Source organism: Microtus pennsylvanicus, chromosome 19 (assembly GCF_037038515.1).
Source record: "Microtus pennsylvanicus isolate mMicPen1 chromosome 19, mMicPen1.hap1, whole genome shotgun sequence".
NCBI classification, from domain to species: Eukaryota; Metazoa; Chordata; class Mammalia; order Rodentia; family Cricetidae; genus Microtus; species Microtus pennsylvanicus.
In genome coordinates, this window is record NC_134597.1 from 24,607,643 (window position 1) to 24,622,101 (window position 14,459).

The window sequence follows — 14,459 nt, forward strand, 5'->3', positions numbered from 1 at the left end:
CTCTGAAATAGATTGGTACTGCCAGGAGCAGACATGTCTCATTGTTATTAAAAAAAAAAAAAAAGAACCTTTGTTACTAAAACTTCTGTCAGAGTCCAGTCTCGATAAGTTCATACATCCCAAGGTAGGCACATGAGGCTTAAAAATAGTAGGCAAGAGGAACAGAACTACAAAATAAATACAAAGACATAGGATAGCACTGGGAGGGAAATCCAGTAAATACTGATGAGCCCATGTTTATTTCTTATGATCTTTAAATATCCCAATCCACAAGAGAAGAAGAAAACAAAAGACTTTTTTTTAAATCATGGAACAAATACAAGGAACAAAGTGATTATCGTCTTAATACCCAAACACCAAGTAACCATACTTTAGGTCAAGATGTCCTGTTAGTAATCAGACCTTAAGCTAAATCTCCTGTCAATTGTCTTAAAGAAGTAAGACTGGGCCTGAACTCTCTGACCTTTAGTCACGGTGGAATGGATCCACTTCTGTGGTTTCCCACAGGTAGGACTTCTCAGTTGCCATAATCATGAGTCAATTCCCACAGTAAATTCTGTCTCAGACTTTCTTTTTATATCGGCTTCCACATCAGCTATATTACATCTACCTTCTTACCTATTTCTATCAGCTACCTATAGTATCTATCCAATCTCTGTATGCACACATCCTCTCCCCACTTTTCTGGATAACTAATAAGTCTTATACATCAGCAATCCATTGCATTTCACTGGTGAGTACCATATCACTGTTTCCATATCACATTCTGGTGATTTTTAGGCTTTATCTATTACGAATAAAGATGCTATAAAAAGTTGTGCCCAAGTCATTTTGGGAAGATGGATTTTCATTCCTCTTAGGGATGTGCTGTAGAATTGTTACACCCTACAATTGTTATTGTAGGTAAATTAGCTTAATAAAAACTACTGAAACAATTTCCAAAGCAGTCACATTGCTTTAACTTCTAATCAGTGGTTAATGAGAGACCTGGTTATTTTATAGACCTATCTGCATCCTGCTAGGTGTGAAGTGGTGCCCTGTGTGATATCACTTTCAATTTACATTTCCCTGATTAATAATTATGCCTTCTGCCATGCTTACAGACCATCCTTTGTCCTCTTTTATGAAGTGTTTTCCCAAATAATTTACACATTTTAATTTGGATTGTCTCTCATTAATGTTGCATGAATCCTATAAGTTCAGTTCTAAATGTAAGTCTTTAATTAGTTCACACACATCCATTTATAATCTATCTATCTACCATTTATCAATCATATCTTTTTACCCAATTTATAGTTTGTCTTCCATGGCTTAATTTTTAAATTTTGGAATAGTTTTAGAGCTATAAAATTGTACAAATAGAGAGTTACTATAATATTATACCTTCACTTGGCTTCCTCTAAAAGTTAATACTTCAAATTTTCCTAATATGTGGAGTATTTTTTTCTAATCTTACCATTGGTTTCTACTTTAATTTGACTGTGGCCGACAGTGTGACTAGCAAGTTAGCCTGTCCATCATCTCACTTGGTAAAGGTCTTGTGTGTGTGGAGGGAATATGTGTTTGTTCTCAACACATTTCTGATGTACAGTGGAGTATTATCCGCTATAGAAGCTATGCTGTCTACTGGGTCTCCAGAACTTTCTTCGCATCTTTTCACCAGCAGCTTCCCATGTCTCCCCACCCTGCAGCTCCTGGAAACCATCACCCCACTCTCTGCTTCTGTGAGCTCATCACATGTAGCTTCTACATATAAATGAGCACATGCAGTGTTTATGCCTCCGCGTCTAGATTATTCCTCTCAGCATAATGTCCTCTGGGTAAACCTTGTTGTCAGGGACCATTGTCCTAAAGATGATAGCAGGGACCATTGTCCTAAGGATGTTTGCAGAGAGCCCCACACCCCAACTACCTTGAGAACTATTTGTTAACGGAACCTGCCCCACATTCCAACTATCTTGAGAACTGTTTGTTGATGGAATCACAAAAGAAAGATTTCTGCTTGCACAGAGAACACCAGGTGTGCTGACTGGTGACCTTTGCTACCGCCGGAAAAGTTCCTTCCTACCCCTACCCACCACCCCAAGCCAAATTCCTCATTCAAGGGCTATATAAGCCGCAACCATTACCCTAATAAACAGAGACCTTGACAACAGAACTTTGCTTGGTCTCCTTTTTCTCTCCCACCCATGATTCTTTCAGGTAGTGCCTCTTCAGACCCTGAATAACTGGACCTACTGGACGAGTCACCTATGACAAACGGCAGGCTCCCTTTCTCTTTTGGCTGAATAGCAGTTCACTATATACCTCATTTTCACTCAGCCACAGTGGACACAGGCTTACTCTGCACTGGACTGTGTTTAGAGGTGCCATGTGAGCATGACAAGCATACCTCTGACATACTGAGTTTGCTTTCTTGAGTGGGTAACCCAAGGGTGGCATTGCTGGATCATAGAGCACTCACTAATGATGTCTCGTGATTTACTTTTAACTTTAATGTTTTCTGTCTTGTTTTCAATTGCATTTAAGCATTCTTTTCTTTGCTAGTTGAGTTTTGTTGGCTTTGCTTCTCCCAACAGGGTTTGTAGTTGGGTCTTGTTCACAGTGAATCTGGGTGTCCATTTATCTTTCTCCCTCACATGGAGGGAAGGGATGGCATGGGTTAGTGAAGCCATCCAACCTATCCATCCTTCCCATAAGAAAAGTTCTCTTTCTTGTGTCTGTGTTCTCTGAAGGCCTTCTTTCATACGGCTTCATTAAAGCAAGTGAAGATGGTATTCTGAGGAGAGTTAGTGGTGACTCTTCATGGGGACAGATGCTGGGGACCCCTCTTCTGCTTGTGAACAGAGACCATGCTTCAGTCCCTGGATGCCCAGACCTGAATAATCACACAGAAACTATATTTATTACAATGTTGTTTGACCGATAGCTCAGGTGCGTTTCTAGCTAGCTCTTATGTCTTAAATTAACACATTTCTATTAATCTGTGTATCACCACAAGGCTGTGGCCTACTAGTAAGATTCTGCTGTCTTTCAACCTCAGCAGCTACATGGCTTCTCTCTGACTCCACCTTTTTTCTCCCTGCATTCAGATTACCTTTCCCACCTACTTATATTCTGCCCTACCATAGGCCAAAGCAGCTTCTTTATTAACCAATGGTAATAAAACACATTCACAGCATACAGATGGGAATCTCACATCACTGGCTGTTGACGCCCCGGTCTCCAGGATTTCCTGTCATCTTGCTTGGAATTCGTGGAACCTCCTAATCCACAGATTAATGCTTCACACAAAACTTGAAACAGTTTTTGTCATTATTCCCCTTTAGGGAATTGTTGTGAGCCAAGGACTGACCTGTGCTCCTCTGAGGCTCTTTTCACATTTTTCTTCCCTGTTCCTCAGACACACATCTATAAAAATCTATAGAATTTCTTACATTTTCCTGTTCAGAGTTGGGGCCTGAACCCGGGGCCTTGAACATGTGAAACCAAAGCTCTCACTGAGCTGCAACCTGGGTCTTGGGTCTTGACCTTTTCAGATCTCCCACATTGGAGGCAGGGAGAAAGGGGGACAGGGTGGGTCAGAAGGAAGACAGAAATCCTTTGGCATCTCTTTGTATGAGGTCACTAGTTCTACAATGGAAAGTCCTTCCCAGAGTTGTTACCTCATTTAAATCTAGTGGGGGCCAAGCTTTAGCATGTAGATTTAGGGGCTACAAATTCAGCCCATGACAGTGAGTCTTGGTGGCCTTCAGAAGTCTCTGAGGTATAAGAGAATGAATTACCCGGCATGCTTTTGAGGTCAGGCTGTGTTACTGGGGTGAGGAGGCATGTGTATGTGTGTGCTCCTGCACCTCTCTCACCTGTGTGCCTTCAGTCTGTTGATCACTGTGATTAGATTTCCTGTAGCCTCGTTTTATTTTCACTTGACCTGTGTCCTGTGTTGTGATAAAAATACTTACAGTCTTATTTGTCCTCATGTCCCCATGACTTTCTATGGTAAAGGCAGAAGCTGTTACCATGTCAGTGATGTATTATCACGGTCCTTGACATCATCAAGAATTCTGCTTCTCGCCAGGTGATGATGAAACACACCTTTAATCCCAGCACTTGGGAGGCAGAGGTAGGTGGATCTCTATGAGTTTACGGCCAACCTGGTCTACAGAGTGAGTTGCAGGACAGTCAGTCTACACAGAGAAACCCTGTCTCAAAAGACAAAACAAACAAACAAAAAAATTTGTTTCTCATTTAAAACATATTACTCTAAATTCAATATTTTTCAATCTCATCTCCCTGCCTGCTTTTTTAAAAAATTTATTTATTTATTAAAGATTTCTGTCTCTTCCCCGCCGCCGCCTCCCATTTCCCTCCCCCTCCCCCAATCAAGTCCCCCTCCCTCGTTTGCTATACTTCCTCATCTCCTCATTGTTAGCCGTTGGGAATCACTGGCTCAGTGTCTCCTGAACACACCTCCATGGATGCTCTCTCTAGTGAATCTGTGCTTTCTTTGAAAGGTGGGTGTCTCTTTACATGTATAGAAATGGCTGACATTTGCTTTAGTAAATATTTTATTGTTCTGTTTCCCATGCACTTTGCTTTAATACGTAATCTGTTGTCCTGGCTCTTTAAAGCTGTCCTTTGGTATTTATAACATTTTGAAAATGTATTCTCTGGTTGCCCTCCATCTTCATGTTGTTCTCCTCGTGTGTGCTTGCACCCACGTCCCCTCCCCCACCAGGCCACCACTGCTTTGGATGAGGGGCCACCAACTCCAGCGAGGCTTCCTCTGAACAAGTAAATCTGCATGACCTCATTCCCCAGTCAGGTCACGCTGGGAGATTCTGGGGCTACGTCAGCAGGTGGCACAGTCCCTAACAGCCTTCCCTTTGTATCTGTGGTGCTTGCCTCGGACTACAACACTCTACAAGCTGGCGAGGCTGTGGTTTTCTCCGAGAGTTAGTCAATTCTACACAAGGATTGTGGCTTGCCCTCGGGCCAGCCGTCACCTAAACGGGACTCACACAGTGCTGTTCTCACATTTGCGGCAGTTGCTCTCTTTCAAAGCGTTTTGAATGGGATCATGGCTGCCACTTGCAGGAAGTCTGGTCCGAATCAGCTCTTCCACCTCAATGACACACTCTTGTTTTCTCGTCTTGCCTGTCTAGTAGCGTCATCCTGAGCTTTTCAGTGTGTGATTCTAGGTGCTTTCTTTCATCCCTGCAAAGGATCCGGGCTACTAATGTGTATTGGTTTCTTCCTGCTTCATTTTGTGGAAAGGAATTTTTCTTTTATATTTCATTAGCAATCTTAGGTGTTTGCAGTTTGCCATTCCTTTGGAAAAGCTCTCTCCCTTCCCAGGCTCACTGGCTGGGAGGGTCAAGTGCAGACAGGTTGCCACATTGCTGGCTCAAGTGCACCCTCTTCTGTTGATTTGAAAGAATTCTGGCCTCTTTAATACATTTTATTTTTAGTAGCCATCTTTTGATTTTACTCTACCAGTTATCACTTTTAATTTTAAAAAAGCCTTAATTTGCTTCTAATAATATTTTATTGTGGTAATTGCAAGGGTTTGCTCATTCTGCGGAGAGTCAATGAGCTGCGCCCTTACTATCGGTGTAAATTATTTACGTATGAATGTTATACTTTAATAAAATGCTAAATATGCACACATCCATAATTCTCTAATGGTCAAAGGATGAAACACTATTATACTGAAGAAGATTACCATCTATATCCATCTTTATGGTCAATTCTGCTCCCTCGTTTAATTTTTTTTTTTTAAAGACAGGGTTTCACTATGTTGCTCCAGCTGACCTAGAACTCACTATGTAAACCAAGCTGGCCTCAAATTTACAGAAATCTGCCAGCCTCTGCCTGGCGTTGGCATTAAAGGTTTGTGTCACCACTCCTGGCTACATCTACTCATTTCATCCATTTGTTCCTCTAAAGGTTTTAATTTATACATATGTCTGATCATAAACATTTCCTTCATGGTTCTCATAGTCCCCAGCATTATCTGTGCCCACAGACTTTGAAGCCAGGGGTGGGAGCAGAGGGACTAGGGACCAAGAACAAAGTACAATGATGTGCGCTGTGAGAATACCATAAAACAAAGCCCATTGCTATCTTAGCTAGGAATACTAAATAAAAAGGATATGGAGGATGGAAAATATTACTGTATCTATCCTTAGAAAATACAAACGGAGGTGTGAAGGGGAGGAGATGACAATGATTCATGGATAACATACAAAAAAGCCATACTGGTTTTTTAAAAGTTCACTGTCTAATTTTTGTTGTGTATATGAAGATAAAATTTGTTATATATTTAAAGACTTATTTTCAGTATTTAAGACTATATTTAGGCCCGTGTGTCTGCATGTGGGTACGTGTACAAGAGTACAGGTGCCTGCAGAGGTCAGAAGTGTCAGTGTTTGGGTGGGGCTTCAACCCAGCCCCTGGCATCCATTTTGGAAAGTCTGGGTGCAAAGTTCCATTTCAAGCTCCCTCCTCTGGGAGTTATGTCAATCCAGACTCTACCTCCAAGAAAGCCTGCCAAACAGTGACTCCTCCTTAGAGTGGGTAGAGACCACTCCCACAGACTATTTAACTGACCCCCACAGAATGAACACGTGGTCTTCTGGTCTTCCTTTTCCCTCTTTGTGGTCTTCCTTTCCCCTCTGTGGTCTTCTGGTCTTCCTTTTCTTTCTTTGTGGTCTTCCTGGTTCTCCTTTCCCCTCTCCGTGGTCTTCTGGTCTTCCTTTCCCCTCTGTGGTCTTCCTGGTTCTCCTTTCCTCTCTCCATGTTTTCCCAGTCTTTCCTCTCTGGGGACTGCAAGGCCACCTAGAAGCACTGGCACCCATTAAACCTGGGCTTTTTCTAATTTGGTTTGATTTCGTCTGATTTGGATTTTTACATCAATGGAAAGGCTTATTGGGCTGTAAAAACTATATAGTTAGATTCCCCAGAATTGGAGTTACAAATAGTATGAGCAGCCTGATGTGGGTGCTGGGAATCAAACTCAGGTCCTCTTTTGGAAGAGCAGCAAATGCTCCTATCCACTGGGCCATTTCTCCAGCCCCAAAATAGAGCTTTTTTTTTTTAACTTTCTTGTTTATTTATTCTTTGTGTCTTTCACATCATGCATCTTCATCCCATTCATTTCCCTATCCCTTCTATCCATTCTCTGCCCTTGCAACCTCCTCCTCAAAATAATAAAATAAAATAATTTAGGAGGAAAAAAAATCAATTTTGTCATGAAAGCCTTAAAAAAAAAGAGATTTATGTTTTTATTTATTTGTATGCAGGAAGTGGAGGCCACAAGGTGGCATTGGAGCCCCTGGAACTGGATTACAGTTGGTCATGAGCACCTGATGTTGTGGGTGCTGGGAACTGAATCCTGGTCCTCTGCCAGAGCAATGAACATTCTTTACTGATGAACCGTTGTAGAGGCACAAAAATAGGAACCTATTTCCACCTTGTCTGAAGGTCAGAGAGTTTTAGCTTGTTCAACGTTGTTGACAAGTGTGGGTGGCTACATATCCTGACCTAGGGTGTGGTTTCTTGGTGTTCTTGACATTAAGCTGGCTCATAGAGGTAGATCCACTCCACCCTGACCAATGGTCAGGATATTCAAGCATACTTCTGCTCCTTCCTTTGAATTAGGGGGTTTGACCTAGGGAGTGGCTGCCTTCAGGGTACTTGGTCTAGGGTGGGTTCACTGCCTAAACAACAGAATGTCTCCAAGTATTGAAGCAAATAACTGTTCTAGTTGTCATTTGTATCTTGTTAATGCAATTTTTAAAACTTATTCCTACCTTTTGGAGTTTGGGGTATTTTAAGCAATTGGAAATTAAACGTGGGCGATTTCAGCACTCACTGGAATTCCCTCCCAGTACTGTCCTGTATCTGTGTCTTCATATTCTACTATATTTTCCAATCCCCATGCCCCTACCCTGGTAAGGGCTATCTTTGTCGAAACTTCTTTGACAAACCATCTCACCAGACTCACAACAGAACATTTCAAAAATTATTTTTACATATTTTTCTACAGAGCTGGAGATCAAACCTTGAACATTCAGACAAGTGCTCACCACTAAGCAAGATCCTCAATGAGACTTGTTTTTATTTTGTTTTTGTTTTTGTTTTTCAAGACAATATTTCTCTGTGTAACATCCCTGACTGTCCCGAAACTTGCTTTGTAAACCAGGCTGGCCTCAAACTCACAGAGATCCACCTGTCTCTCAGTCTCTTGAGTGCTGGGATTAAAGACATGACCACTGCTGCCTGGCTGAGACTGGCTCTTAACGTCGGTCTTCCCTCATTATTTCATCTTACATTTATTCGAACTAATAACTTATAGACTCACTCTATTGAATATTCCATTCCATTCCATTATCTAGAATTACAATTTACTGTTTCTATCTGTTGCTTCCTGTGGGGGCTGCCTTTCCATTTCGCCATAAACCCCATTCTGTCTCCTTTGCTTTGTTCCTGCCTTCCTTCCTCTCCTCTGAGTTGCATGCTCTCTTCGTGTTTTAAATATATATTATATGTCTATCTCTCACAGCTGTTTCATTAGGAAAATTAACTGGGCCTGGATGAATTAGATAGATACATCCAGCCGGATCAGAAGTATGGCCTGACTTTGTAAACTTTATTTTCCACTTGCATGCTCAGGGGATTTATTATCTTTATACTTAAATTTAACAAAGACTCACTACTTCCTATTAACTTGCTTCATAGCAACTCTTGTCACACGTGGTTTCCATCCCATCAAACACCGTTTCATTTCCTTTGCTCATAAGTCAGGGTCATTGCCACACCTGGGGAGAAAGCCCTGGTTGCAGTTCTGGCAACAACCTGTCTACTAACATGTGACACACTCAACTGCAGTCTGCCTCACCTTCCTGGGACCCATTCATTGCTGCGGGAGCTCCTTCAGCTCCTTCAACCAATAGCCTTTAAGACATTAGTCCACTTGGGCATGGTCTCTTATACTATAAATGCAGCTCTAAAGTGTGTGCTCACTCTCCTGCCTCCGTTCTTGCTTCCAGATGCCAGACTCTGTCCCTGTTCCCCATTCATGCCGAGGATTGTGATTTAGGAGAGTGCTTTGTGGTGTGCCCTAAATAAATAACCCTTTATGACACGCAATTCTGAACTCGTGTGGGATTATTTTGTATCTTTGCCATCATCTGGTGCCTGAACATGGGGACCAGTCCACAGTTTTTGGGATTGGTCTGCCAGCCGCGTGGTGCATTGGGCACCGAGTCTGCCATCCCCAGCTCTAGTCGGCCCTCAGACACAGCAGACTGCTGCTTAGCTCTCCTGCTCGCTGCCCACAGGCTGCCTCTCTATGCATTACATCCCAGCCCACACACTGCTCCCTGTGATCCCCGCGGTGCACACAGTCTGCAACCTGCACTGATGGAAAACTTTGGGTTTTCTCTTTTCCCTGGGCCCCAACTATTGGAATCATTGGATTGCCTTAATAACTGCTTTTAATCTGTTAAACAAAACATATTTTTCAGTACCTAAGTAAGCCACATGTGTTATTCACTGCTGCTAGCATCTCTCGGCCACATGGCTGCAACTGCGACACCTGCTGGCTGATAATGATTATTACACCTACTCCAATTCATTGTAATTGCCTTATGACAGGTAAGATCTGAAAAACTACAAAAAAATGACTGATAACATCCAGGAGTTCAATAATTATTTTGCTTATATTATGGAAGGTATTCTGCAAGGCTTATGCAATTTTCCTTCTACATCCTTTTATTTGATTCTAGGAATTAGGTTTGTTTTCAATATCATCTCATTAAAAAATGGTTCAATGCTATGGGGAGGAATAGTATCAATTTGACAAAATTATCTAAAAGAATTTGTGATGTTGAATTTAACTATTGGAATTTGTTGAAAACTTATGATAGATTAATTTATATCTCTCCAGGAAGGTAATATGCACATAGTCAAAATTATGTTCAAGGATGAAATATTATCTTTACTGGACAAGTTTCATACCTTGGAATCTTCAGTGTGGGCATTAAAACACTGGACAGAAGTTTCAGACTTTCAAAAAGGTAGTAGTAAAAATAATTGAAAAGATTGAGGAATTTATTGAAATTGATGAATAGGGACAGAAGGTACAAGGACAGGATTTAGCCTCATCAGTATGTGTCAGACCTCAGGATGACCTACACAGAGTTTCAACTGTATATCCAGTAATTTCCTCAGAAAGACCATCTTCACAAAGTACCTTAAGGTAGTCAAAGAATGTGCATGGGAACCAATATATATGAGCAATCTAAAAGAAATAAAACTAGTAATAGTTTCTTATGGGCTACATTCTCCATTTGCCAGGGAAATGGTGAAAGCGTGGGCTTCAAGCACTAAAGCCACCCCACAATTAGTCTCAGCAGTCCTAGAAAATGAACCTCAGCTGCTTTGGAAGTGTTATTGGAGAGAAGAGGCAAAAATTTTAGAGCAACAGGGGAAAGCAAAAGGATTTGAGACTTCCCAAGATCAAACTCTTGGTGAGGATCATCACTCTGATCCTCAGGAACAGGATCATTATGATGACACACCTTGTCCCTATGTAGGACAGAAGCTTTAAATGCTTGAGAGAAGATTCAGGAACTAGGAAAGAGGATTGAGTCATATATTAGGGTTAAACAGAGCCAAAGATAACCTTTTAGTGACTTCTTACAAAGATTAACTGAGGCTGTACAAGTAGGAGTGACAGACCCTGAAGATAGATGTGTACTAATTGAATCGTTGGCGCTTGAAAATACCAACTTAGAATGTAAGAATATCCTTGGGCCTTTAAAAGTCAGATCAGTACCCATAGATGAATGGATCTTGCATACAATGAATGTTGAAACATTTGACTATAATACTGAAGCTTGGGTAGGAGAAGCAATTTCCAGTGGTATGAAGAGACACTGAAATGCCAAATGTTTTAATTGTGGAAGAATAGGACATCTAAGAAGGGACTGTAGTCAAGGAATTCCTAGGAAAAATGTCTCCTCAAGGAATGGCAAGAATAGGAGGACTCAGACTTCTGGTATATGTAGGAGGTGTGGCAAAGGCCAACATTGGACTAATGAATGTAAGTCAACAAGAAACAGACAAGGCAACCTGATACCACCAGAAAACTCCTTGGGGGGCGGGGGCTCTCACAGGCCCTGATGTCAAACAAGGCCCAGTTATTCCCAGTCACTGTGGAGAACATGTTTCACCAGGAGAATTAAACAATCCAATGCCTACTGTAAAAAACCATACTGTTCTGGATGATGGAATAGACCTGGAGGATGAGTAAAAAACTACAGTAGGAAATAGGAAACATATATTTTGGCAGACTTCTATAAATAATCAAAGACCAAAGCTAAGAGTGGGTATAAATGACTTTGTAATTGAGGAATTACTAGACATGGGTGTGTATGTGAGTATCATTGCTCCAGAACCTTGGCATCCAGATTAGCCTCTTCAAGAGGCAGATGTTCAATTACTAGTAATTGGAACCCTATCTCAAGTGAAACAAAGCATGAGGTGGTTTGAATGCATATGGCTAGAAGGATAGAAAGGAAGGCTAAGGCCATATGTAGCAGTGAATCAATGGTTAACATTCCTGCAGTCCCCAAAACTCATGTTTCTGGGAAGGATATTATAAGATATTATATAAACAAAGGTCATCAGTCATTTAGGCTATACAAGAACACAAAGCAACTAGAAAACTTAAGAGGTACTAACAATCTTGCCTTTAAAATGGTTAACTGAGAAACCCATATGGGTTAAACAATGGCCTTTAACAGAAGAAAGATGGCAGGCTTTAGAACAGCTGGTACAGGAGCAACTAGATGCTCACCATATTGAAGAATCAACCAGCCCTTGGAATTCTCCTGTATTTGTTGTAAAAAGAAATCTGGAAAATGGTAACAGATCTAAGAGCTGTCAACAAGGTTATCCAACCTATGGGCCCTCTATCCTTCTCTATTACCAAAAGGATGGTCTCTTAAAGTTACTAATTTAAAGGATTGTTTCTTCACTATACCTTTACAAGAAAAGAGAAAAATTTGCATTCATAGTGCCTACTTATAATAATTTTCAGCCTACTAGGAGATACCAATGAACATCCTTACACAGGGAATGGTCAATACTTTTGACAATACTTTGCAAATCAGCCATTGGAAATAGTACACAAGCAATTTCCTAAGTCTATAATTTACCATTACCTTGTCAACATTTTGTTATATGACTCAAATGAAGATACTTAAAAATAATGAAGAAGTAAAAAGAGTTTTGCCTAAATGGGGATTACAAATTGCTCCTGAAAAAATGCAATCAGGAGAGTCTGTCAATTATCTAGGTTACAAAATAGGTTTACAGAAAATAAGAACACAAAAGGCACAAATTAGGAGAAACCAATCGTGGACTCTTTATGACTTTCAAAGATTACTAGGAGAGATTTCCAGTCTTTGACTGGCTGTTGAGTAATACCTGATTTAATGGTTCATTTAAAACAAGACCTTAGATGGTGACAAAGACTTAAATAGTTGCAGAGAATTAACAGCTGAATCAGAAAAAGAATTGGTGGTCATTAAAGAGAAATTACAGGAGGCACATGTAGATAGAGTGAATCCAAATCTTAATTGTTTTTCTAGTCATAGTAACTTCCAGAATTTCCCCTACAGGAACTTTAATGCAGAGGGAAGATATTATATTAGAATATATCTTTTTTACCACATAAACCAAGTAAAAAATTAAAAACTTATGTGGAAAAAGTCTCTGAGTTAATTATAAAAGGAAAATTGAGACTTCATCAACTAGCAGGTATAGACCCAGCAGAGATTATATTTCCCTTTACTGCTGGTGAAATTTAAAAAAAAATATGGGAAGACAATGAACCATGGCAAAGAGCTTGTGTTAATTTTTTGGGAGAAATTATTAACAATTATCCCAAAAGTGATAGAATTAATCTTATAAAGAGAAGTGCTTGGATTCTTCCCCAAGTTTTACATGATGCACCAATAACTGGAGCCCATACATTTTATATTGATGCAGCTAAATCAGGAAAGGCAGGTTACAAATCAGAAGAATTAAGTAAGGTGGAACAAGGCCCTTATAATTCAGTCCAAATGGCAAATGTATATGCTATTCTCATGGTATTAAGGGATTTTAAAGAATCTCTCAATATAGTTACTGATTCACAATATGCAGAAAGAGTTGTCTTGCATATTGAAACTGCTGAATTTATGCCAGATGATACAAAATTGACTTCATTATTCGTTCGAGTTCAAGACATAATCAGGAATAGGCTTTGTCCCATGTACATAACACATATCCAATTCCATATGGGTCTGCCAGATCCTCTAGCACAAGGTATTATAGAAATTGATCAATTATTGATTGGGAGTGTGCTGAAGGTCTCAGAATTTCAGAAGAACCATCATATTACTAGCAAAGGTTTAAAGAAAGAGTTTTCTATTACATGACAATCTAAGGAGATTAAAAAGATGCCCTACTTGCTCTTCCTATAACCAAATACCATTACCTGCAGGAAGTAACTCCAAAGGTACTCAAAGGAATGAGAACTGGAAGATGGATGTGTTCCACTTTACAGAATTTGGAAAATTAAAATATGTACACCCCATCATTGACACTTATTTAGGTTTTCAATTGGCCTGCCTTGAGATCAGAAAAGACTGATTTGGTAATCACACATTTATTAGAAGTTATGGTTATCATGGGTATACCTGCACAAATAAAAACAGACAATGGTCCAGCATATGTGTCTAAGAAAATAAAACAGTTTTTTGCTTATTATAATATAAAGCATGTTACAGGTATATCCAACAATCCTACAGGTCAGGTAGTTATAGAAAGACTAAATCAAACTATGAAGGATATGCTAAACAAACAGAAAGGGGTGGAAAATATCCCCAGAAATAGATTGCATAATACTTTATTAACTTTGAATTTTCTTAATGCTAATGAGAAAGGAAGAACAGTAGCAGAGAGACATTGGATAATAGAAAAAACTTCTGAATTAAATTAGCTGGTGTATTTCAAGGATGTGCTGACATCATAATGGAAACCAGGAAATGTGCAATGTCGGGGAAGGGGTTTCACTCTTGTTTCCACAGGAGAAGAAAAGCTTTGGATACCATCAAGATTAATAAAGATTTGGCTTGAAAAGAGAGACCTCTTGAAAAAGAGAAATGATGGAGAGGTGGCAATCATACAGGTGGTAAGAAAACTTCTTAAGGATTGGGGCAGGGTTCTGTTCTTGTCTTTGCAGGAAAATATTCATCTTTAAAGAGTTGAGAGACCTTGGACATCTAGATGCCTGAAGATGAAAAGATAGCTATCCAGAGAGAATCAACAAGCAAAGAGAAAACTGGCTTATAATGCTATATTATCTACTTGGTAAAATTTGATTTTATGAACATGTATACATC